General features: G+C 34.9%; 1 protein-coding gene across 2 annotated transcripts in view; it reads right to left on the reverse strand.

The window, feature by feature from the left end:
- The window catches only part of LOC18448220 (protein ROOT HAIR DEFECTIVE 3), a 49,156-nt gene extending 42,594 nt beyond the window's left edge, over positions 1-6,562 (reverse strand). For both annotated transcript variants that reach the window (XR_016056078.1, XM_006858293.4), the window contains exon 1: positions 6,283-6,562. The gene's annotated coding sequence lies outside the window, so the exon portion shown is untranslated. The remainder of the gene's footprint in view (positions 1-6,282) is intronic.
- Positions 6,563-26,468: the final 19,906 nt, after the last annotated feature.

Here is a 26,468-nt window from a genome sequence, read left to right on the forward strand (position 1 = left end):
CATATTCCTCAAGCATGAACAACACCAACTCAATGAAGCTCTACATTTCTAATTGCAAAATGCGCTAGCCTAAATCAGACAAAAATTGGGCAGGCAGTTATGCCATAGATCCAATTTAAAAGGTGATACTCCATACAAACCATCCATTCATTATGATAAAAGAAGCAAAAACCACTATATAAGTAACAAGAACCACAATATAAATAACAGGTGGGCAATAATATCTTATCTCTTAAGAATAAGGAACCAAAATATGAACAGAGGTTATACACTATTGAAATTTCAAGACCTAAATGCACTTAAGATGACATGCTAGAAAGGTACAGATAGAATGGTAGCTGAGATGGAATGGTTCAAAAGGAGTTTGCATGAGATATTGGGAAAAAGAAGATAGAGACTTGAAAATGATCAGGAAAAAAGAAAAAAGAAAAAAAAAAAGAAGAAGAAGAAGATGGATTTGAAATTATTCTTCAATAATAAGAATCCAAGGCATGCAAAAAGAGCCATTTGGGGAAATGAATGAAGAGTAACGTTTCCAAACAGTACATATTGTTTAGATGGGATAAGAAATTTTAATTCAGGACCTGTTGAATCGCAGCAATTCCATGGCCCCACAAGTAAAATGGCCATTCCTAAGGACTAAAGCCCTCCAATAAATTGCAAGGATTAGAATCCACCATGAACTATAGAAAATAACTGTTCAGCCCTAGATAGGTCACAGGTAAAAGGAGAGGACTCAAAACAGGAAGATACATGAGGATGAATAACTTTCTGAGACATGGAGTGAAATCATGGTGATAGAGCTGTCATTGTGAATGCTCATGCTGATATACCTGCACAAATAATGCTGTCCAGCAAATCACATCTCTCTTGACGGAAATATAAAATCAGTCAATATTTGGAGTTTGAACTGCAGCATTTCACCTAAATCTTTTAGATGAGTCGCCCAGAAGACAGTAATTTCAACCTCTGAAAATAATTGGAAGGAAACTGATGAAAGATCTACCATTTGATTTTTTTTGGACGAGAAGATTCTAGCATTTGATAGGTAATAGAGTGTTCTAAACCATTTGATATCTATCTGATATTAGATTGTGAGCTTCTTTCATGGAATTAATATGTCTAAAATATCATAAAAGCCAGAACCAAGTTATAATGCCCCTTGAAGGAAATGCCATCCCAGGAAAAAAAAATCTTTCCCTCTCCTAACTTCCATGTCATCTGATATGCTTTCAGAAGCCAAATAATCAATACAATATTTCTTGAACCAATTGGATCCATATTAAATACTAGCCTTCGTCTAAATATACACATATACTCATGGTGTCCATCACAAGTCATTCATCGGTACTTATTTTGCCAACTTCCATCCATGGGTGCAAATTCTTCATGTCTAAGCATGCATATTGGACCATAATCTCCTCATCTCCCAAAGTCAGGATGTATGTCTTTGGGTATGTTCCCGAGTCAAGAGATAGTAGTAGATGAAATAGCAGTTCAGAAATGTTGGCAACGATTCTAAGAGAATGCATGTCCCAGGTCAGAACTGCAGAAGGCCATGAATAAAGATCTGGAGCACCACATTCTTTAGAATGACTTATCATCTCTGTCCATTAATACAAAAGCATTAGGCAGTAAGCAACCCTTCCGAAGTCTTGGTTCCAGTATTAAAGGAACAATATCTATGCTCCCATGAAGAAAATTATCCAGTCATATCTCCTAGCCTAAGATAGCCACTCTTCTTAAGCTATCTACAAACATTAACAGAATCATCCTCTATGACCACCAGATTTTCTTTTAGCACTTTCCTCAGTGATCATATATCTCAATATGCTGAGTGAGACATGACTTATTTGCTGAGCTCCTAAAGACCCCTGCAAATTCCAAAAGCAAATAGCAAACCTCATACATCATTTACTGGAAAAGGCTATACCCCAGCACTTGCTCATTGTTTGAGGAGGGCATAAATGCAATTGGACCCATTGTAGGGAGGGGACCAAACAGTGTGGGGAGAGGTAACCGCACCACATCTTTGTCCAATATCCCTTTCAAGGAGAGACCCTTTCTAGAATTCTTTCCAGCTCAGAATTACACATTTTGGTTAGTAACTGTGACGAGAGATATGGGAAGAGAGTGACAAGGGATCCTGTTTCCCATAGAAACCTAAGAGAGGCTGGAGAACTCCTTGACCTTTGCAGTGACTTGAAAGAGACCTTCATTCCAATTACTAGAGTTGATCAATTGATATAAACTGGGGACACAAGCAGAGTTCTCTATGTAGTTCTCTCTGTTTGTCATGTGGCAGGGCCCCTTAGCACCAGAGTGATCATGTATCCCCATCCTACTTTGTTTATATATTCCAGAACCATCAAATTTGAGGCACTATGCCTAGAACTTGTACACGAAGTGCTCTCGGATCATCTTTGGGATCTAGTTCCCAAACACCTTATTTTTTTCTTTTCCTGGTGATCGTTAATTTCATTGATATGTATGAGATGTATGAAGACATGAACCAGCATTCTAAGATTTGTTTTGCTTCAGGCGAATCAACTGAAATCCTTGGCTTTAGCTCCTTAACTTAAGTAAATAGAATCATACCTCTGCATTATGAAAAGAATGCCAGTGCGTGTGTATACTCTTTCTGATTTTTTTGTCTTTTAAAATACACCCCAAAATTTCCTTTGAATCAGCTGAAGAGCTGAAGAGTTTCCACACCCTCTTTAAATACGCAACGTGAATACTTGATCTATAACCACATTCTCTTTGATTATCTTTTCAAAATAGAAAAGCGACAAATGCACATAGTGCTTTTTTTTAATATATATATGTGCTTGAGTCGTTTAGGTCATTACATGTCATCATTTGCATGATAAGTAGTTTAGTCAATTTCTGCAATCATTCCTGTATAGAAGTTAACGCTTCGTTACATTAATCAGAACATGATTTGTCTCAACTCAACAAAAGAGGAGGTGCCAATTCTCGTAACAGGATCCAATTTCAATATCCTTGAAATGATAGCCGAAACCTTGAGAAAAACACACTTGTTGAGTAGTTATGAATGACTTAATGAAATTTAGGTAGTGTTCAAAAAAACAGACCGCCCAACGCTTAGGCAGACACCTAGGCGGTCTAGAAGGCTTCGACGCATCGCCCAGGCCTAGGCAATCAAACTGGGCTGCTATCCTTGCGCAGCCGCCTAGGCGGTGCGGAACCCGCTTAGGGGCGAAAATATTTTTTTATTCTATTGCCTGTTTTTTTAAATATAAATGATTTTACGGATGGGTTTTAGGTTCATTTGAAACCTAAACCCACAAGAACCCATTTTAGATAGAAAAAACTTCAAAGAAACTAAATTTTGTGATTTTTATTGGATTGAAGTGTTTCTCAAAGTTACGAAAAATGGATCCAAACATCATCTAGTTAGATTTTAGTTTTGGAGTTTTATAATCTTATTACAGGGTGTTTTTTATTATTTTAGCACCTGAAAACATCTCAGAGATAGGAGTTTGGAGTTCGAGCAATCAAAGTAAGTGCAAAACTTTATTTTTTAGATTGCTTGCTTTATTTTGAGATGTCTTCTTCACGATTTAGTCGAAGTGGAGATCCGGGTTGGAAATATGGATATAATCCGAATCCAAATAACAAGAATTGCATTAGATGCAGTGAAAAATATACAAAACGAGGCATAAACCGGTTTAAGAAATATCTTGCCGGTATTAAGGGGGATGTTGCCCCTTGTAAAAATGTTCCTGAAGCTATTAGAGGCGAGATTAAGCAATATATGAGTTTTGTAAAACAAAAATAGGAACAAAATCTTTGCCATTTGAATAGATCTATTTTTGCTTCTTCTAGAAGAAGTGATCCAGGTTGAAAGTATGGTTAAAGCCCAAAACCAAACGATAAAAATTGTATAAGGTGTAATTTTTGTGAAAAAGATACCAATGGGAGTATTAACCAATTCAAGAAACACCTTGCTGGTATTAAATGGAATGTTGCTTATTGTAAAAAGGTTCCTGAAGCTATTCAAGATGATATTAGACAATTTTTTAATTTAAAAGAACAAGAAAATGATGAAAAATGAGCCTCGCTCTATGGAAATATCTTCTCCAAGTTCTTCTAGAAGTGGTGATCTTGGTTGGAAGTATGGTTATAACTCGAATCCAAATGACAAAAATCGTATTAAATGTAATTATTGTGGAAAGGATACTAATGGGGCATTTACCGGTTTAAAAAATACCTTGCCGGTATTAAGGGAGATGTTGCCCCATGTAAAACGTTCCTGAGGTTACCAGGGAGGAGATTATACAATATTTAAGTTCAGGGAACTATAAAAAGATAGAAAAGGGTAGAGCAGCCAAGACTCCTAAGGCCTCATTTGTACATACTAGTAAGAGGGAGGTCGAAGAAGAGGAGAAGGAAGATACAGATTCAGAAGAAACAAATGAGGACGAGCGTTATAATGAAGAGGGAGATGACTTTGATGATGATGGTCTCAAATCTGATGTATATGATGAGGCTTACCCTATTCCTTCTGATGATGAGGATGACGATGATGATGACTGAAAACTCTTGGTGTTGAGTGTTGAGTGTTGAGTGTTGAGTGTTGAGTGTTGAGTGTTGAATGTTAACTGTTGAGTGTTGACTATTGTGTTCTAGATTGTATATTTTCTGAATTTCTGTATATTTTCTTTTTCTTATTTTTAGTTTCTACATTCTAGTTTTTAGTCTACTATCTAACTTTTGTGTGTACAGTCTACAGTGTATCACAATATCAGTGTATGATTGTATGGTTTTACTGTCTAGCATTGTATGAAAATATAGATTATGGTCTTATGGATTATCAAAATTCTCTTCTTGACTTCTATCTTCTTTTTTTTCGACTGGGATTATGGTATTATGGATTATCAAAATTCTTATGGATTATGGTTTTATGGATTATCAAAATTCTTATGGATTATCATAATCAAATTATCTTTTCTTTTCTTTTTTGCAACTGGGACGTCCAGGTTCTGGGCACCTGCCTAGGTGCTGGGTGGCCTGAGCCCCCATGGCCGCCTAGCGCTTTTTGAAACTATGAATTTAGGCTTGCAATGCACATTGATATTTTTTCTACATCTTTCTTGAAATATTGAAACCATGCTAAAAAAGTCTAGATAAATAATGGATCAGTTTATATGAGGCTACAACAGAGAGAGTGTAACAACAAATGTAGCAAAGAAGATTGCAATCAACCACGGCCAAGATGACAACACATCACAATGGGTTAAGCAAATTAGATCATATGAGGAAATGGCACATTAAGAGTTCATAGAATTGAATTTATGTATGAATACTACGAATGCTTTTACACATTGGTTAGAATGAACGAACCACTAAATGGATTCACAGCAAGCTTCAGGACTCTTCCCAGATTCTAGAGGGTCATGATATCAAGAAGCAATAGCCCCTACTAGATATGCTAACTCTTAATCCAGGTCACTAAGAATAGCAAGTCGATGTCTTTATAAAGCTATAACTTAAGTAGCTCCATGCGTTCTAAAAAATTTGCAGTTACAGGACACACATTTTCAGTTAGACAAATCAATAAAATGCATGTACATAATTACGCAAATAATATCCAGATTACTCCAACAGAAAGCAAACACCTTATAAAACCAATTTGGCAATCAGATACATTTGGCTGTTTCATTTTTTCTTGTTTGAGGCTGCCATGCATTTCACACAAGCAACCTGAACCATAAATCTTAAACCCATCATCTTGGCAAAGCCATCAACAACATCTACTGTATAACAAGATCATAAACTACAAGAGAGAAGATCAATAAAATTATATCTAGGATCAGATCACATCATAAAATAGTTCATAATTAATGCTAACAAACAATTGTTCATCCCGTCCTCGAGATCAGAAGGTATGGAGAACCATTAATGAAAGCACTTTCATGCAGCCAAAATACCCATAATTTTGTCCCACAAATCAACAATTGAACCTCAGTTTCAAATCAGTCGAATCAACAGCAACCAAATTCTGCAAACTAACCAACATCCGGCAATAACAAGGGCAAGGGAGCTATTGGGCAAGAAACAGATACAAATATCTAAGCCTCCAAACCCAGAGAAAGAGAGAGAGAGAGAGAGAGAGAGAGAGAGAGGCCACAGCTCATTGTCAAAAGAATAAGCAATCATGAAGAACAAGATCGCGAATTTAAAGGAAGAAATGCATAAGGACATTGTTCTAGTGAAAGTGAAGTTCACAAAGAGAGAACAAAGATAAGGGGTTACCTATACCACTGCTTTTCACCCCCGCAAAACTGAAAATTGGGGGAAGAGAGAGCGAGAGGATGGGCAGTTGCAGAGAGGAGGAGATGGATGGAGAAAGTGGAAGGGGGAGAATGGAATGTGGAGACGTCACTTTTTAAAAAACTAACCGCCAGTAAGCAGGCAATGCGTAAATTACACACTCTCTCTCTCTCTAAACCCAACTCAAAACTCTCTCTAAAAACTCAGCTCAGCACTCCCTAAACTCACTCGACCCTCTCTCTAGACTCAACTCAATACTCTCTCTCGACCCAACGCAACACTCTCTCTCTAAATCGACGAACATTGTAGTGAGAGAAAAGGTCCACGTTTAGAGAGAGGGATAAAGTTGAGTTTAAGTTTTAGAGAGAGAGTGTGTGGTGCTTTCAGGCACAGGCGACCGTCCAAGGCCCCACAATGCACCGCCCACGACTGCTTTTCTGGTTGTTTTAGATTTGTTGCCCGGCTTTCTCTCTCTCCGTTCTTTTATGATTTTAGAATTGGCTTTAAGGACCAAATTTATCTTATTCTTTTATCGTATGACACATGAGCCCTTCAGGACTTTATCGCTTTTTCGGCCGGTGGGGCAGATATCAAAATATATGAATATGAAAAAGAAAAAAGATTTCGAATCCACAAAATAGTATATCTTCCAACACAATATACGTACCTTCTATTTTTAAGATTTTCATGTGTTTATAGATTTACTTGATTTAAACCATTTTTAAAGTTTAAAATTTTATAATTAGAAATAAAAATAGATTCTCAAATGATCCTAACAATTTTTTACATCAATATTATAAAAATTTAAGAGGTACACCTTAATTGGATTGTTTCAGGTTGAACATTATGCAAAGCATACCCTTATTTTAAACCCAGATGGATGGGGGTGAATCCTTTACCTACATATTCTTATCAGATCGCTAGACCAGCAATCTCAATTAAGCTGAAATAGTGATGTAAAATTTAAAAACAAATAAAAAATATATGATGGGGATTTAAAGGAACTGAAAAAAACAATAGAAAATCTAAATAAAGATAAATATAAAGAAAGTTGTTTCATGAGGGCTGGATTGCATGACTACAATCCAAAAAGTGTAAAGCATCCATCTTAAAGATGGATGCAAGTAGGCGTTCCATCTAAAAACAATAGAAACTAATGGTTCAAATGTTTTCTTACTATAGTTATTATTTCTAGTATTTAAAATTTACTTATTTTTTCATATTCATTATCTCCATGTTAGAGATTACATGTCGTTAAAAATTAAGTTCAAAAATCCATATCAAAAATAGATTTATTAATAGGTCCACATTTCTACATGTGCGGCCTTGGCCGCATAGAAACCGGATCCTAAATATAAATGGAGGAATTTTAGGAGGAGTAAGATGCCGCATACTACCTCAGAACTGGTTCGGTCCTGACTAATTCCTATCCAGATTAGAAATCGCCAAGTTTTAAGAAACTAATAAAACCAAAGTTAAAGTCGCAAAGGAAATCCTTACGATGGATTGGAAAATTTTAATTTTTCTCTCATTATAAAATTTCGAGCTCTAGTAAAGTTTGGATACGCATGTGATTACTTGAAAATGTGCCTGATTATATAATTTCAAGCTCTCGATAGTGAAATTTGGATTTGTGATACTTTAAATAGATGATCTAGACGATACATTAAATATATTAGATATATTGGAAGACCCTATTTTTAGAGCTTGAAGTCAATTTTTTTTCAAATCTATCATTGCGGTCAAGATAATGAATTAAAGATTTTCCTGTGTAGAATGTATTCCATGGTAGGGATTTTTGGCTGGGCTTTATTTTTCATCATAAAGATTAGGTCTTAAAAAAAAAAACCTTTCTTTTCTTTATGTGAGAGCACCTTTTCCTCTGTCTTCCTTATTTAATGAAATGGACCAATTAAAATTTTTAAAACAAAAAAAGATATACTAGGGCCCATTTTCTTCATAGTTGAATAGGTCAGTCTTCCTTAAGATGGCTAAAGATTTTCTAAAGTTATTGTATAATATAAGACGTTTAACCCAAGATGGTCAACTGAATCTTTGGGCATTTTTAGTAGGATTTTTTTGCTATCAAAATTTATGTCAGATAGCTGTAAGTAATTGTGACATCTTTATATTAAAAGTAAATAGTCTCATTGTATACAATCTCTAAATAGATATCTACCTAATTTATAAAGATAATCAACAGACACCTTCATATTTTTAAGCGACTAAAACTATTTCTTTATCTTTTGTTACATTTTATGTTTTACTACAGATTTGCACCATATCGCTTTTACACTAAACTTAACTTACAAGTTACCCATTAAATTACCAAACAAGATACTTATATTTTACTTTCTATACAAAAAATTATGTTTATGGCTATTCTTTAAGAAAAAATTTGAAACAAATACGGTATCATAATCTTGGGGAAATAGACCGTATAGTAACATTTTCCTAGATTAAAAAAGAAAAAGAGAACAAGCAATGTTGATCAGTACAGGAGATGTATTGATTGACAGTGTAAGCAAGGGTGACAAAAGGGTTGGTCTTCGTGATAAGTCTAAAACACCCTCATCATAACTGGTGTCAAGAGGCAGGATCATTTTCTCCACTCACTCTCACTCAAAGCACTCCACTGGTGCTTTTCTTCTGAAACCCAACAACACCTTCAATCTGGATACCAACCTCTTGAAAGAAAAGACAAAAAAATTAAAGGATTTTTATGCACCGAGCAGATAAATTACCAAATTTATCCTTTGGGACATAATTTTGGTAATTTTACCGCAAGGTTTTGCTCCTCATTTTTTTTTATATTTGCCTCCGATGTTTCAAACATCTAACTCCATATTTGGTTTTTTTTTCTTTTTAAGTTTTCAATATTTGTGGGGAGATATGTTATTCAATATATTAAACTCTCCCATTTGTAGGGTTGTCCAATAACTGAACCATCGAACCGCCCAACATTTTTCATCAATGTTTGTTTATGGGCTCGTCTGATGTTACTAATATTGGACCACTATTTTTATCGTTTTTTTTTTTTTTTCACTAGTTGGAGCTTTCAAATATTGTCAAGCTTTAAAAGAACTTTTTTTCTTAAGTATCTCGGTCAGATGATCGAAAGTTGGGACCTTAAGATACAATATGATATTTGTAATATCAAACCACCATAGAAAGAAGGATATGCCAAAAACGTAGGGAGGTATGATGTTGCAATTAGTAGACTACCACGTAAATAGGGTGTTTCAATATTTTAAACATTGGAATGCCCCACAAATTTTAAAAGATAACAAAAAAGTGAAATAAAATAAGTGGTTTATTATTTGAAACATTCAATCGGGAAAACTTGGAAGGACTAATAAAAATCATGGCAGTAGGACCTTGCAATAAAATTATTGAACTTATGGACAAAAGGGTAAATTTTTTAATTTTTAACCCATCCCATACGTAAATCCCAAAAAATTCACTTATTTAAGTGCCTATAAATTTTAATGCCCTAAGATTGGACAAAGTTCTTCCACTTCTCAAACATTCAAATCTAAGAACTCAAAATACAGCTTAAAAAAAAAAAAAGGCAAAAAAAAAAGGAACAACCATAGTGTGATTTTTAGATGGACACAAGAAACTTTCGTGTCAAAATTCTTTCTCTTGTGGTTCTTTTACAGAGGAATCAAAATATAGAATATGCTATAGTGGGAACAAAGTACACAGTCTCATTTGTATAAGAAATGATAAAGAAATAAATGGCATTTCTCAATTAAAAAAAAAAATTAGTGGGGTACATTTGAATTGAAGAGAAAGGGTCAGAAGCAAGGGTTTAATTAGCTTTTGTAACACCGAAAGCTGGCTTCCTTACACTTCCAATAAATCTTTATCTTTATTTATGCATTAAAATTGCTTTTCTTGGGGGATGACCTTTCTAGTTTATTATTTATTGCAATTGATGGGGGGGCACTTTTATGTCGCTGCACTTGATATTTCTGGAAGCAAATGGACGAACCAGATGCGATTACCTCATTTAATTAAATTATGCCAAAAGATTTCCAACTTCGTAGGAATATACTATTCATTTCCTTCCTAGAGCAAAACACATGCTAAAGGTACTTTTTAGATCTCAAATTTTACGATGTAATCTGTACAACCCATAGAATAATCTCAGCTAAAAATGTTTAGAAATAAACTCTCTATGTACTAGTAAAAATTAATGCCTGGAGATTGAATTGAAACCGTCTTATTTTAAAAAGGTTATATCTAACTGTCACAAAACTCAAAATTCAAAGTTTTATTTTAAAAATAATCTAATAATTTTTATATGATTTACAACTGTTTAGACTTAAAATTTCAATCTAACTAGGCATTTTGACTGGGGGAGTAGATGTCCCATAGCATTTTGACTGGGGGAGTAGATGTCCCATATGCTCTTGCGGGAACATAGTACATGCACTCCTAAATCTTAAATTTTAGTTTATATGATAAAGTTGATTTTTCTTTGGAGCGTCTATACTATGCTCTCGAGGGAGCATAGATTACTCCTACTACCTTGGTCCAATAACCTACTTGAGAGGATTCTTTCAATTAAAATTTGGTAACTACGAATAACTAGACAATTATTCGTAGAAACAAAATTGAAACTTGAGTTTTTCTAATGCTTGGATCTCACCCTTTAAAAATTGGATAGTTTATGTTCAATCTTGAAGCATTAGTTTTTTCAATTGCTTAGAAGTTGTAATGAGAAAAAGAAATTTATCAAGGTTAATCTATGTGCTAACGAGGTTACATCTCCAAAAATTTTAGGGTGGTCCTAAAACTAATTCTAGGTGGGTTTTACTTAAGGGAGTAAATGAACAGTATACCCCGAGAGCATATAATATCTTTTTGCTTTCATCATTATGATTAGAGCCTTTCATTAACTATTTGTTGTTGGCCATATAAATTTTGTTGCTTTCTCATTTACATTTGAAATCTGTTTATAGAGCCTTTTATTAACTATTTGTTGTTTGGCCATACAAAATATTTTGCTTTCTCATTTACATTTGACATCTGTCTAGCAAACTGACGTACCTCATGAATGTGATTTCATGCGTGAGACTCGATCCCATTCAAATGATCAAGCTAGGAAGGCATGGAGGCCCTTACAAATCCCACAATTTTTAAAGCGTCGGAATAGGACTAATTTTTTTTATAAAATCTATAACTTTATCTTCCCTTGACACGTTAGCTGGTAGGAATGGAACTTCATTCAAAAATTTTCTCGTGCACCCAAAACTAGTTTCCTTAGAAAAAAAAAAAAAAGAAGAAGAAAAAAGGTAAAATTATGTATGGACCATATTTCTCCATATTTTGTCCACATTTATGCATAAGACACCCAGCCCCCATGTGGGCTTTTCTTTTTCTTTTTTTGCTAGTTTTTCCGTTGTTCGACCTTTCCAACATAAGACTGGTAGGAAATTCACCCATCTCCTACAATTCCAATATAAGACATGCGGGACATTTACCTTTCTTTTATTTTCTACGAGTTCAAAAAATTATATTTTTATTTATGGGTGAGGTCTGTAAGGTGTCAACCTTATACTATTGAAGTAAGGTGCACCTCAAAACTACACCAAAAATGCAGTTTTGGTCCCACAAAGCCTTGTGATGATATTAAATATCTAATGTTGTCCATAATTAAAAATTTAAAATTTCAGAAATAGTGATGACCAAGTAAATCTATATACACTTGAAAATCTTGAAAATCTTGAAAATGGATGATCCAGATAATATGTTCAAATATGAACTATTTTATGGACTAGAAATACCTTTTTTTTCATGTCCATAAATCTCTCGATCGAGATGATCGATTTGAGGGTTTTCTAGCAAAACAACCTTCTCTAATTGGTTTTTTAGTTGCACCTTACCCAGACAGTATAAGGTTGACACCTTATATAAACTTGTTCTTTTAGTATATATATATTTTAAATTTTCAAGACACCAAAATATTCAAAAAAGAAAAGAAAAAGACAAACAACTTTGTGCATGCATGAAATCTATCATGTTCACAAGAGCTTCAATTCCCAGTATCACAATCAAGTAAATGGAACTCACTTTGTTAACAAAAATTGCTTTTGAAAGATTTTGGGAGTAAACTATATCGAATTTTTATGGAATTCAATATTAGGATTTTAGAGACAAATTCATGAAGTGGTTCAAAATGTGTATCATAATACCCAAACGTTTAATTCTTCTCAAGCACATCATTTTTTGTTATCTAAGATGGAACATTTTATTGCCATATCTCCCCTTCTTCTTTTTCTTTTTGGGAGGAACGTACTCAGTAGTTATTTCATTAAGATACTGAAAGATTACAATAAGCGAAAGAAAAGAAAAGAAAAAGAAAGGAAAGGCTAAAACAGCCGCAAACTAAGAAGTAGCCACTTCAACAAGGGAGTCAACATTTGCATTGTAGCCCCTTTTAACATGAACAAAAGATTAGAGAATTGGCGAGCGTGGCTCGGTCTCATGCACATCAAGTCATCTAGTCCAGCATGGTGCACCATTTGATAACGTTTGCTTAATCACCTTCAATAACTACTTTGGAGTGGATATTGGCAAGGCAATCCACTCCCATCTTAAGAGCCCAAAGCTAAGCCTCATTGATTTCACAAGAGTGCATTCTGCTTTGATAAGACCAAATGATTGCACCCCAATTGTCCCTCAAAAGTCCGCCAAAGCCACTGACATTGTCTCAAGCACTTCCATCGAAATTCACCTTGAACCAACCAGCAGGAGGCTTAAGCCAGAAACAAATTAATCTCCTACAAGGCTTCTTTAAAAAGATAATATGATGGAAATTGGGAAATAGTAGGTCTTTGGGGAAGGAAAGCACAAGAAACATTGCAAAAGCCCATGAAATAGAAAATCTCTTGATTGAGGCTAGAAGTGCATTCAAATTCTTAGATCGTCCCTCTAAAGTGCACATACTTCGTTACCACCAATCACCATAGAGCAATACCTAGGGCTGAGAACGGTGGTGTCCAAATCTGTTGCAGCAGTTCCGAAATACTTTAAGGATGGGGTGAATGCCAATCGGAAATGTTGCTCAGCCAATCTCAAAGCTTTCAGAAAATGAACAACTCAAAAAAAAGATACTCAAAGGTCTCTTCATCATTTTTACAGAACAAACAAACATTCGGCAAACACATGCTTAATCTTCTCAGGTCATCACCTATAAGTAAGCGTCTATGACCCAACAGTCATAAGAAGCATTTCACCCCACAAGGGCTTTTACATCTCCAGTACTTGGTTAGATGATAAATTGGATGTAGCAATATCTGAAAATCACATTATAGAGAGAAAAAAACAGAGAAATTGCCAGAAGGCTCAAGGGACCAAAAGATCCTATGAGGCGTCCTAGGTAGAAAGTAGAAGTTATAAAGGGAAGACAAAAGAGAGGTATAGTTATCTGCCACATTTAGGACAACTCTACGTATATTCAGCATGATGTTCCAAGAGGGCCTATCACTATCCAAGGATATGAGATTGGCCACAACAGCCTGTTTTTTAACAGATCTGGAATATAAATTTGGATAGATTAGTTTCAGAGGATAGCCGCCTAGCCATTTATCATGTCAATATCTAGTAAGTGCTCCATCTCCCACTAACATCCTAATGAATGGGAGAAAGAGATTATGAACCTGGCTAATGGCCCTCCATATTGGTGATAAACGTGAAGAATTGGGGTGTCGTCTAGTTGTAAATCCATTGATGTGACAACCATATTTTCTGAAGATAATGTTGGCCCAAAGCTGATCTTGTTGGGTAGCAAAGCACCACCACCACTTGGTCAGCAGAGCTTCATTGACAGTCTTAATCCTCCGAATGCCCAAACCACCCTCGCTACGCTGTAGATAAACATAATTTCAGTTAACAAGATGAAACTTTTTCCTAGGCTAAGTGGAGCTCCAAAGGAAATTCTGCATCATTTGTTCAATCTTGTGAATGACTGAATTCAGAGTTTGAAACAAAGACATATAGTATATAAGAAGGTTAAAAAAAGTGGCTTTCACCAGTATTGTACAACCGGCAAAGCTAAGGAATTTGCATTTCTAGCCATCCAATTTGTACTGGGCCTACTAGATTAGCGTGTCCCACATAGCTCTTGGAGCTCTTCCGTCGAGCTACAGCAGCCCCAAGTATTTGGTGGGGAAACGGTCAACTTTACAGTCAAGCTAAGCAGCCCACTGTGAGACTTTTGAAGCATCAAAGTATCATCAGCCCAGTAATAAGAGATTTACTCATATTAATACGAGCCCTTGAAATGAGCTTGTATCTCTTCAGAAACAACTAAACATTTTAAATATTTTCCATGGATCCTTCCAGCAGCATCAGAGTATCATCAGCATATTAAAGATGGTTTAAAACTAAACCATTCGGCCAGGCCCTTAGGGCATGAATTAGATAATCATCCATCGACCCCTAGCGCATTTTGATAAATGCTTCACCAACCAAAGTAAATAAAAAAGGGGAGAGAGGATCGCATTGTCTCAGCCCTCTAGAGACCTTGAAGAAACCATGAGATTTATACTTAACAATGACAGAGAAGTGGGCTGATAAAGGTAATCTTTTGGCATATTATCTTGTTTTATGCTTTTTGTGTTTTCTTGTTCCGAATCTCAATTGAGTAATCTTGGCTGTATAATGAAGAAGTTTTTGAAAGGTAGCAACAAGTGCGAATTCAAATCTTGTTTTTATTTATTTATTTGAGTTTTGATTGTAATTTTTGGACATATGTTAAGTGTTCTAATCGGTATCACGAAAGAAAAATTTTAAACAATATAGACTGTGCTAGTTCACATTATCTGCTTTTAACTCCACCAAGCATTAACAAGCATTCCAACAAGGATATTAAGTCAATTGGATCCCTTTAGCTGCCCATAATGGAATGCCTCTATATCAAAATATTGAGCATCCGAAAGTGACAATGGGATTTACAGTCTCTTTATGCCCTTGTGCCATACCACGAACTTGTTCAACAAGTTTCAAGCCAAAATAACTCTTACCTTGGTTTCTTGCAAAATTTATACTTTTTCGAAACTACAAAATTTCAACCACACTTGCTTCCTAGTTAGTTGTATCTTTTTATAAACCAAGTGGTCTGATCCACACAACATAAAATCCTTAGACACTTAGCATGGTTTTTGGTCTTAGGTAGACAAGGATTTCTATGACTATCTATAATGATCATGAAATGTTAGTAAATATACATGGAAAATATGAATCAATATATATATATATATATATATATATATATATATATATATATATATATATATATATATATATATATATATATATATATATATATATATATATGGGCTTATGAAGGAACTTTTCCCATTTCCATGAAATTTTAAGACAAAATGTTTTCCCAAAAAACTGTGGAGTTGGTATAGTCTCAAAATATGATGTTTTAAAGATAGCTCAAAGGCTTGACACGATATTCTCAAGTTCAATGGACCTTGCCAAACTATTTGACATTTTAGAAACACATATTATAAGTCTATCTGTCTAATTCAATTTGTCCAATTTTATTACAACACAAAATTTAATCTTTGGAAAATTATTTTATCTCATTCATTCTAATTTCTCCAAGTCATCATGTCTTAGCCTTAAAATCATCATCATCATCATCATCATTCTACCCTTTTTCTAATTACGCCTACATGAATCCTGGTTTTCCATTTTTTTCTATTAAAGGTCATATCCTTAGTGAGGCCATAAGTCTCCATATCTTTTTGAACTACTTTCAACACGTCCTTTTGGGCTACCCCATGCCCTTTTTAGTCATTCCACTTGAACTAATTTTTACCTCCTGACAAGTGTTGTATTCGGTCGATGCCACATATGGCCAACCTACTTAAGTCTACTCTCTCTCTCATTTTATCGCCTATTGATACAATGCCTAAATTCTCTTGAATATATTCATTGCAAATTCTATCCCTTCTTATCTTGCCATTCATCTATCTCAAAATCCTCATTTTCGTTATACTCATTCCATGGGTATATTGTTTTTTGTCTGCCCAACATTCAACCCTATGGAGCAAAACTAGTCTTGTTGCTATCTTATAGAATTTGCCCTTGAACTTCATTGGTATGCAACGATTACATAAAATTCCAATTACACCCAACTCTAATCATGTGTGTGACATCCTTCTCGATCTCTCCATTTATTGGATTATCAACCCAAGATATCGAACGTGTGGTCTATTTTGAACTTTTTGGCCGTCAATCTTAACTATTTCCTGATCTCTACTCCTGTTATTACTAAATTTACACTCCATATACTTTGTCTTAATCCGACTAATTTTAAAACATTTGGATTCTAGAGCATCCCTCCAAAGTTTTAACTTTGTGTTTATGTCGTTTTGAGTCTCATCAATCAAAACTATGCCATCTGCGAATAACATGCACCACGGTACCTCATCCTATAGATGTCTAGTTAAGTCATCTATAATTAAGACAAAGAGGTACGAGCTTAACACTGACCCTTGATGTAGACCTATTGTCGTTGAAAAGTTACTCATCTCTCCACTAGTTGTTCGTACACTAGTTACCACTCATTCGTATATATCTCTCGCCAAGTCGATGTAGTGTATTGAGACACCTTTCTTTTCCAACACCCGCCAAATCAAATCTCGTGGTACTCTATCATAAGTTTTCTCTAGATCAATAAAGACCATGTGGAGGTCTTTTCCCTTCACCCTAAACTTCTCAATCAATTGTCTAAGTAGGAAAATAGCTTCAGTTGTTGACCTTCTTGGCATAAAACCAAATTGGTTTTTTAGATATACTCATTCTATGCCTTAGTCGTTGCTCAATGACTCTTTCCCAAAGCTTCATAGTATGGATCATAAGCTTGATGCATCGATAGTTTACACAATTATATATGTCTTATTTGTTCTTGTAAATAGGTACCACAATACGTTTCCTCCATTCATCTGGTATTTTCATTGTTCTCAACACCTTGTTAAGCAACTTTGTCAGCCAGTCAATGCCAATTTCCCCCATGCACTTCCAAATCTCTTTCAAGATATTATCTGGTCTTAAAGGTTTTCATATCTTCATCCTTTTCAAAGCTTCTTTCACTTTGGACATCCTAATCATACGAATGTATCTATGACTTTTGACATCACTTGTATCAACAGTCCATTCTACCACTATATTATCATTTTGTTCATCATTTAATAATTTTTTAAAATAGATTCTCCACATTTTATTGACCTCATCATCCTTCACCAAGATCCTTTGATCTTCACTCTTAATGCATTTAATACGGTTTAGATCTCTACACTTATTCTCTCTTATTTTTAGCTAATTTGAAGATATCATTTTCACCTTCTCTGGTTCCCAGTTTATTATATAGATTATCATATGCCTAAAGTTTAGCTTTATTTACTATTTGTTTAGCATTTTTCTTAGTATTTTTATATTCTTCTAAGTTTTAATCATTTCTATTATACTGTCAAGTTTTATATAATGATAGTTTTTCACTAATGGTCATCTTAACCTCATCATTCCACCACCAAGTTTCCTTATCGAGGTTTCTTTTCTCTCCAGATTCTCCTAACTTTCTCCACTTTTTTGATACATTTAGCCATATCATTCTATATTATATTAACATCATGTTTAAAGTTTCATTTTTCTTCTTCAACTAATTTATCACTAATAAGTAGATTTTTTCATTTTAAAATTTCACTACCTAGTTCTTGGATGCTCGTCACTTTCAACTCTTTCTTCCATGTCTTTATGCAAATGTCTATATGCCCATTACTTTTACCCCTTTCCTCCATGTCTTTATGCAGGCGTCTATAAGTAGGCACCCCATTTTAAATCTGACAAATTCTATCATTTTCTGAACCCTTAAGACTACATTATCCTAGTAGACACAATTTAATTACTCCAAAACTACCCAAATTCTATCTCAATTTGAAGTAGAGACTAAGAGCTTTCCAACGGTCTAAGAATCGCCTGAATCGGACCTACTGATAAAACGATATAACAAATGACAATTTAGTCCCAGAGAGACCCAACTGTCGAGCTGCGGGCCGGGCCCGACAAGCCCAGACATGGGCTGATGATGCAGTCAATATATCTGATGATGTAGTAAACATATTTTCTTTAATTAAATAAGGTTAAAACTTCAAGATAAATCCAAAAAATTCAAAAAAAAGCTCCAAATAATTTAAGAAAAAAAACCAATTGAATCTTATAAATACCTCATCTCTCTAACACAAAAGTAGAAAGAAATTCTCGAAACTACACAAAAGTATACTAAAAAAACCTTAGAAAATCTCGAAATTAGGAAAATTACCCAAAAATACAAAAAATAGGAAAAACCCTTAGAAAATTCTTAAAAATTTAGAAAAAATCCCCAAAAATCTCAAAAAAAAAATAGAAAAAATATCAGAATTCATATTCAACCTTTGGAGATCAAGCTATGTGGGAAAGCTTAGCTAAACCCTCTACTTAGAATTTGTGAGCACGCGAGGTATGATGGACTTCTATATTTCACCAAGTAGTGGGGTGTGCCTCTCTTTTCTTGTTTCCCACCTAAGCGTGTACCTCTTTCTTTTATCTCGTAGAAAGTATAGGGGAGATAGAGAGAGAGAGTAGGGAGAGAGAGAGGGTGGCATGTCACCTATGAGAGAGAGAGAGAGAGAGAGAGAGAGAGAGAGCTCTAGGCTATGGGGTCTATTATGGTGACCCCCTTGAGATGTATTTGTAACAGTAAGGCTAAGGTTAGGGTTTAGTCGTCTTTATGGGGATTCGATCTAAACCACTAATAATCGTAAGTATGTTGTGGGGCGATAAATATTAGCCATACAATCCATAGATAAATCATTATGATCTAATAGAAAGTGCTAGAACTTTGTCCTTCAACTTCGTCAACTTAATCCCATCAAATATTTTGTGTAGAGAAAATATACTATAATTTTTCTTTTAATTTCAATCAATCTTGACGCATTCTATTTTGAAATCAACCATTCTCTATTCATAGATCGCTCCATTTTAAATTAATCAGGTAGCTTATACAACAAGCCACACTGTACAGAAAGTAAAAGAAAGTGGGGTGTCCCACTTACGTAGTGCATAATGGGCTTAATGCCCCCATCAGAGTGGGCCTAATGCGGTAGATTTTAATGAATTTCGGGCCCTCACAATATTAAATAATTTTTAGAAGAAAAAAATGATTTTTGAAATACTTAACTATTTTATGTTCCTCTCTAAATACTTCAATACCTGAAAAGTTATTTTTAGCTAATTTAAAAATTAGTCTTGATAAAATAAAAATATTCAGAAACTTCTAATTTTTTTAATATTTTACAAATTATTTAAAATAAAATTAATTTGATGAGAATCGGATCCAATTTCATTGAGAACAATGCAAAAATATTGAAACACTCCATCTCTACTAGTGACTAACTCACTTTCTCAAACTAACCAAATACTTTCCATAACCCACAATTCGTCATGTGAGTTCATGACTGGACTACCAACGTCGACGAATAGATTATAAGAGTACGATCTTAATTTAAAGACTACAGGTTGCTACCTAGGGATAAGCCTAGATCACACAGAATGCAATTGGTGTATAGGGACTATCTCTCGCACATGCACCCTTAATAGTGTCTACTTCATAATATGACTATTATATGTACATGTTGTGTCATGGTTATGATGATAATTTGACATTTATCCCTTCAAGCCTACTAATCACATATAATGGTTACTAAATCCCTTTGGCCAATTACCCTTGTTGGAGGGTATTTTTCAACGCTTGTCTCCCCCGTGTGAATAAAGATGGTACTTAGGTAAATAAGAACTAATCCATAAGTGAAGGCTAAGGGTTTTCCTAAAGCACTTGTCAAGTTTCGTCGCAATCCGATGAGTTTAAAGTAGTACAGACGCATAAACAATTTTAAAAAATTCATCCTCTATCATGATGAAAATGGGTCATTAACTACAACACCATGAACCTAGCATCAACTTCTTTCCCTCTCTCTCTTCCCTCTTTCTCTCTTTCTCTCTCTTATTTTTCTCTCCCTTCACTTTTTCTCTTGTTCTCTCTTCTCTCATCTTTCTTCTCTTTCTCTCTCTTCTTTTTTTCTCCGCTCTCTCTCATTTGTTCCATGCACATCCAAACTCCCTCACGTCCACCTACTTTTACCATGTTCCCTCACTCCCACGCGCCCACGGACTTCTCCCTGCCGTGCCATCTCCATCATCTACTGCGCCGTTCAACCCGCCGTGGCATCTCCGCCATCTGCTGCTCCCTTCAAGCCACCGAGCCACCTTCACCTTTGTCGTGCACACCCTGCCGAGGCACCTACCTCACGTCCCCTGTACTGCGCAGCCACCCTCACGCTGCCGCGCTCTGTCCCTGTCATGCGCATCCACCTTCACGCTGTCGCACCCTCTCCCTGCTGTGCGCAACCACCCTCACGCTGCCGTGCACAACCCACTTCCCTGCCGAGCCTTCCTCTCCAGCCGTCTGCGACCACCACCACCTTCTCCTCTCTTTTTCACTTTCACTCATCTGCAACCAAGCCGCTCCCTCTCTTTGCAACCTGCTGTCGCCCCCTCTCTCTGCAATCTGCTGCCTCTATTTCCGCCACCTCATTGCTCCCTCTCTCCGCCTCTCTCGCTCACCTGTCCCTGCTCTTAGCCTCTCTTACGCCACTATCTTCTTCTCCACCGCTTGCAGCCACCTTCCTTTCCCACCTCACCGTTTCCTCTCTCTAGCCCTCTCACGGCTCTCCGTGCCTCTTCACGATCTCCTGTAACCTCTAGTCTCTTCACAGTCTCCTACAACCTCTAGCCCCTTCACGATGCTCTGCAACTCTCCCATCCCCTCGCTGCACTTTCTCTCTCTAGAACCCCCAAACGAAATACCCATCTCTCCTTTCATTTTTCTTTTCGTTTTAGTTTTTCGTAACTTTCGTTTCGTTTCACTTCATTCCCCTCACTCTTTTCTTCGTCCCACCATCTCACTTAAAACCCAAAAGCTGTTCGCACGTATGGCCATAAGGCCTTGTTGGTGTTAGAAGCCTGCAAGTGTGGAGGAATGCTATAGATACCTCTTTAGAGACTCGTTCGAAATATAACCGTGAAAACCATTTATTTTTACCTATCAAAAGAGAAGCAAGAGAGAAAAAGAAGGCAGCACTAAAAAAAAAGAAATCAGAGTTTTTGTGAGCAAAAAATAATTTATTCACCCTCTCTAAAAAAAATAAAAAAAATCCAAGCTTTGCGATCACCAGCTTCACGATATCTCTTTTTTTATCTTAGGTTGGTCTCGCACTCAGCCAATTTTCGCTAACACTTGTATTCAAGCAATTCAAGTTCCATCTTCCCCTTTGTTTTAATTTTTTTTTTAATGGTGAAACTTCTGTAATTTAATATTAACATCATGTTTGTCACGATATACGTATAAAAAAGAAAAAAAATAAAAAAATAAAAAATAAAATAAGGAGCTTAGGTCAAAGTCCGTTTAAAGAAATTTTTTACCATTCATGATTGACATTTTTTTTGCATTCAGGATTGCGGTAAATACTTTCATTTTTGCGTAAAATAAAAATAAAAAAATAATTGTGATCGAATACTTTTTCTCACTGCAACTCTTCTCCTCTTTCATTGCTCTGGAAGAGAAGGGGCTAAGAACCCATATCCCAGTCAAGTAGGGTTGATTAGCAGGCCTGAAACATCAGAGAGAAACATAAAACCCAAAACCAGGGAGAAGGAAAAATTGGGTTGGAGAAGTAGAGAGAGAAAGAGGGAAAGGAAAATCGTGGCAGTAAGAGTGTGACACGCTCCACTGTGTTGCTTTTACCGTAGAGATAGAGAGCGAGGGGCAGAGTTGGAGCCTCTGTGGTCATCTTTGCTTTTCGTGGAGAGAGACCTTTCTGGACACTCACTGTTTTTTCATGGGCAGATAAACGGGGACATGAGAGAGAAGTCAAAAACCCATTGTTCACTTTCTTGATGTAGAGAGAAAAAGAGAGAAGAGGAGTGTAATAACCAGAGCGACATACAGGTATTAACTCTCTCAATTTATATATATTCTCTCGTTCATCGTGCAATGATATATCGTCACAACTTATACTTCTCCCATTTGAATGTCGGTAACCGCTCTCTCTCTCTCTCTCCAAACGTGACCCAAGAGACATACTTTTTTCTAGTCTTTTATTGTAGTACCTAACAAAGGCAAACAAGGGTATTCTTTTTTTTTTCTGCAACCTATAGACGGTTGGCCCTACCTGTTCAAAGGGCTTTATCGTGCTAAGATCTAGTAGTTTTCTGTTTCCATAAAATAATAATAATAAATAAATAAATAAAAAGGGGGAGAAGGGGAACTGAATACATATTTTACAATTTTGTTGCTCTATGTATTGCTGATATTTATATAAAAAATAAATAAATACACACATATATATATATATATATATATATATATATATATATATAAACGGCGCGGGATCTACAGTGACATCTAAAGAAGGAATATAAATAATAAACTATTATATTTGACTAATTCTTGTAGAATACGATAGTAATTTAAGCAAAAAAGGAGTATTACAATGAGCGGAATGACAGATATATCGATAACAAACCACTGTGTGTGAGTGTGATTGCCTATTTTAATACTAAAAACAAATTTTTGAACATCTTTTTGCATAATATCCTTAGCTGCTTTGCAATCAGTGCAAATAAGAAAATGTTGATTGAGAATATCGCATTGAAATTTGGTGACACAGTGTACAATAGCAAGTAATTCCTTTTTGACAGTCGAATAATTTTGTTGGGTGGAATTTCAGGCCTTAGAAGTATACCTGAGTAGTTGTTCATGATTATCCACTTGTTGTTTTAGGATTCCTCCTAAACCCAACTCTGAAGCATCACATTCAATAATTTTAAAAGCAGTAGGGTGAGGAAGAGAAAGGCAAGGGAGCGTTTTGACTTTTTGTTTAATTACTTGGACTGCAGTGGTATGAATATTTGTCCAAGGTGGAGGATTCTTTTTTAACCTATCATGTAGAGGTCTGGCATCCATAGCAAGGTCTTGATAAAAATCAATAACATAATTAAGACATCCTAATAACCGTTGGAGTTCTTTTTTATCTAAAATTTGATCTGAAAATTTATCAGCAAATTGTATTGATCTATCTATAGGAATAATTGTTCCTTGATGAATATTATGTCCTAAAAATCTAATAGTAGTATTGAATAAAGTAATCTTTTTAGCAGATACGACTAATCCAGCATGCTGTACTGCAAGAATAAAGGTATTAACATGTTTAACATGTTTAGCTATAGATTTTGAAAAGATAAGGACATCATCAATATAAACAGTCATAAATTGATAGTAAGCATTAAAAACTTCATTCATTATTTTCTGGATTGCGGATGGAGCATTTTTTAATAAAAAAGGCATAACATTCAATTCATATTGACCAAATGGGACATTGAATGCTGTTTTATATTTATCTTCTTCTTTAATTTGAATTTGCCAGTATCCTGACTTCATATCAAATTTGGAAAATATGCAAGCATTAGCTACTCGATCGAATACATCTTTTTTATTCAGGATTAGATATCTTATCCATTGTAATACTTTATTTAGTGGTTTATAATTTATAACAAGTCTAGGAACTCCTCGTTCCTTTTCAGCATTTTTATTGACATAGAAAGCTGCACAACTCCATGGTGATAAGCTTGGTCTGATAAGCTTTTTATTTTGGAGTTCAGCAATCTCTTTTCTACACATTTCTAGTAGAGTAGTATTCATTTGAATTGGTCTTGCTTTTGTAGGAATTTGTCTTTCATCAAATCCAGGCTCATATGGAAGACTGATACTATGTTTTTTCCTATCCCAAAAAGCATTGGGATGTTCGCTACAAATAGTGGTTTCTATTTGCTGTTGTAGTACTTTTATTTTTTGTAGTATTAAGGGATTTTGTAATTGTTCTTCCACATACTTATATTTAATTTCTTGCTTTAGAGTGCAAAGAAAATTTTCTTTATTTTGTAATTGGCTTTTTACATTATAAATTTCTTTTAGTTTTGGTTTGTGAATAAAATTAAAATGTATAGGTACATTTTGGTAAGTAGATGTTATTCCTGTATGGTCTATAGATAAAGGATATAATAATGTAAGGAATGAAACTCCAAGGATGACTGCTTGGCTTAGTCATTTGACCATGATAAATGGTGTTTGAATACACTGGTGATTATTACAAACAGAAGCATTGGATAATTTATAATTTATAAAGAGTCTCTTACCATCTGCAGTATTTAAGATCTGAGTTGTTTTATCAAAATATTTTGTTGGTACAAGTTCTTCATTGATACAGTTTAAATCAGCTCCTGAATCTATTAAGGCTGATGTTTGGAACCTATTGTCTTCTACTACTATGAAAGTTACTTGAACAAACCATTTTTAAATAATAATTTTATCCAAAAGGTTAACAGAAGAAGGATGTTCAGTTATCAGAAGTGGTTTCATTTCTGAAGTTTCTGGAGTGTCTACTGGTGGATCAGGACTGTAGGCTGTGACTAGATGATTGAATTCTAGTTCATCGGTAGCGGAATTCTGATTAGATAGATTTTGTAATTCTAGGATTTTAATTCTATTTTTTAACTGGTATACTTCTTTCTTTACTTCATGTATTTCTTGTTTTAATTCTAAGATAGAGGGTTTTTTTTTAGTAGTGAGATGTTGTTCACTTACTCTTTTCATAATGGCGGCAAAATTATATTCATCCGGTGTTTTACTGATAGGAAGTGTTTTTGCTTTTGTTTAAGCTAAATTTATAAATTTAGCAATAACATATCTTTTTTCATCCGTATTTGTAATTTTCTCTATGAGGTCTAAAATGAAATTATCTTTTTGTGTTAATGTATGAAGATTGTGCGTTGGGATGGGACAAGCACAATTTGTTTCTTGCATTGGATGGGAAGATTGTTCTTCAGAGGAGTCTGACGAATCTGACGATTCTGTCCATATAAAATCATCATCTTGAATATTTCCTATTAAAGATTCATTGGAATCTGTATTTGAAGATGATGTATTATCATAATTGATAATAGTATAGATATTTGTTTTTAATGATTCATCTAATTGTAAAGCATCTATTTTATTTTTTAATTTACAGTGGTGCTTATAGTGGACAAGTTTTCCACATTTATAACACACTGGTATTTTCTTTTTATTCTTAGTGTGGGGAGAAAACTTTTTTATAAATTTATGTTGTTTAGACTTCTTATATTTTTTATGTACTTTATCAGACCTAAATTCTTCGTTCTTATATTTTTTCTTTTTCTTCTATAACTTTTCGGGTTTATTTTTTCTGTCTATATGATAACCGAATTGTTCACAAAAATCACCAAGCTCTTTTCGCTTAGTAATTTGCTGTTTATCTAGTTGGCGTTTAAGCTTTAGGTCAGTACATAATGCTAATCCTTCAGCACATATTTCTGTTGATAATTCTCCTAGTGTATATGCAGAATATATGATAACTCCATTATATTTCTTTCTAAGTCTTTCTTTGACTTTTTCTGCAAATAAGTAAGGAAGACCACCTATAAACTTTTCTTTCCAATGGTCCAGTTGGCAATCTTCTCTAATTAATAATCTGGAAAAGAATACGTCTTTATACCACTTGTAATGAGATAGGGCAGGACTTCGTAGGTTTGACAGCAAATTTTCTGATCTTGCTACTAATAAAGCTCTACTACCTACAAAATGTAGAGTGATAGTATAAATTAAAGTGTTTACCGAATCACTTTCTGTATAGATTATTTCTTGATTTTGTTCATTTCTGGCTGTCCATTGCCTTGTGTTGGTGAGGATTCTATTTTTTGTTTCATCATCAAAATAAAAATCCCACCAGCATCTTAACCAGCCAATAAAGTCATTTACTATTGCTTTAGCAACCTCTTGATCAGGATTGCCAGCCATCTTATTAGCTGATGCAAACATAGTCATATGTCTCATGACATCTAGTATTTTTAAATCTGATAAACCATCTATGGACCAGTTTACAATTGATCTACCAGAATAAGAAACAGCCTGTTGTATGGCATCTTTTTTTAATTGTATATCAATAGGTGTAGGTCTTTTATAATATGGTAAA

Source organism: Amborella trichopoda, chromosome 5 (assembly GCF_054954075.1).
Source record: "Amborella trichopoda isolate Santa Cruz 75 chromosome 5, AtrichopodaSantaCruz75HAP2 v2.0, whole genome shotgun sequence".
Lineage (NCBI taxonomy): Eukaryota > Viridiplantae > Streptophyta > Magnoliopsida > Amborellales > Amborellaceae > Amborella > Amborella trichopoda.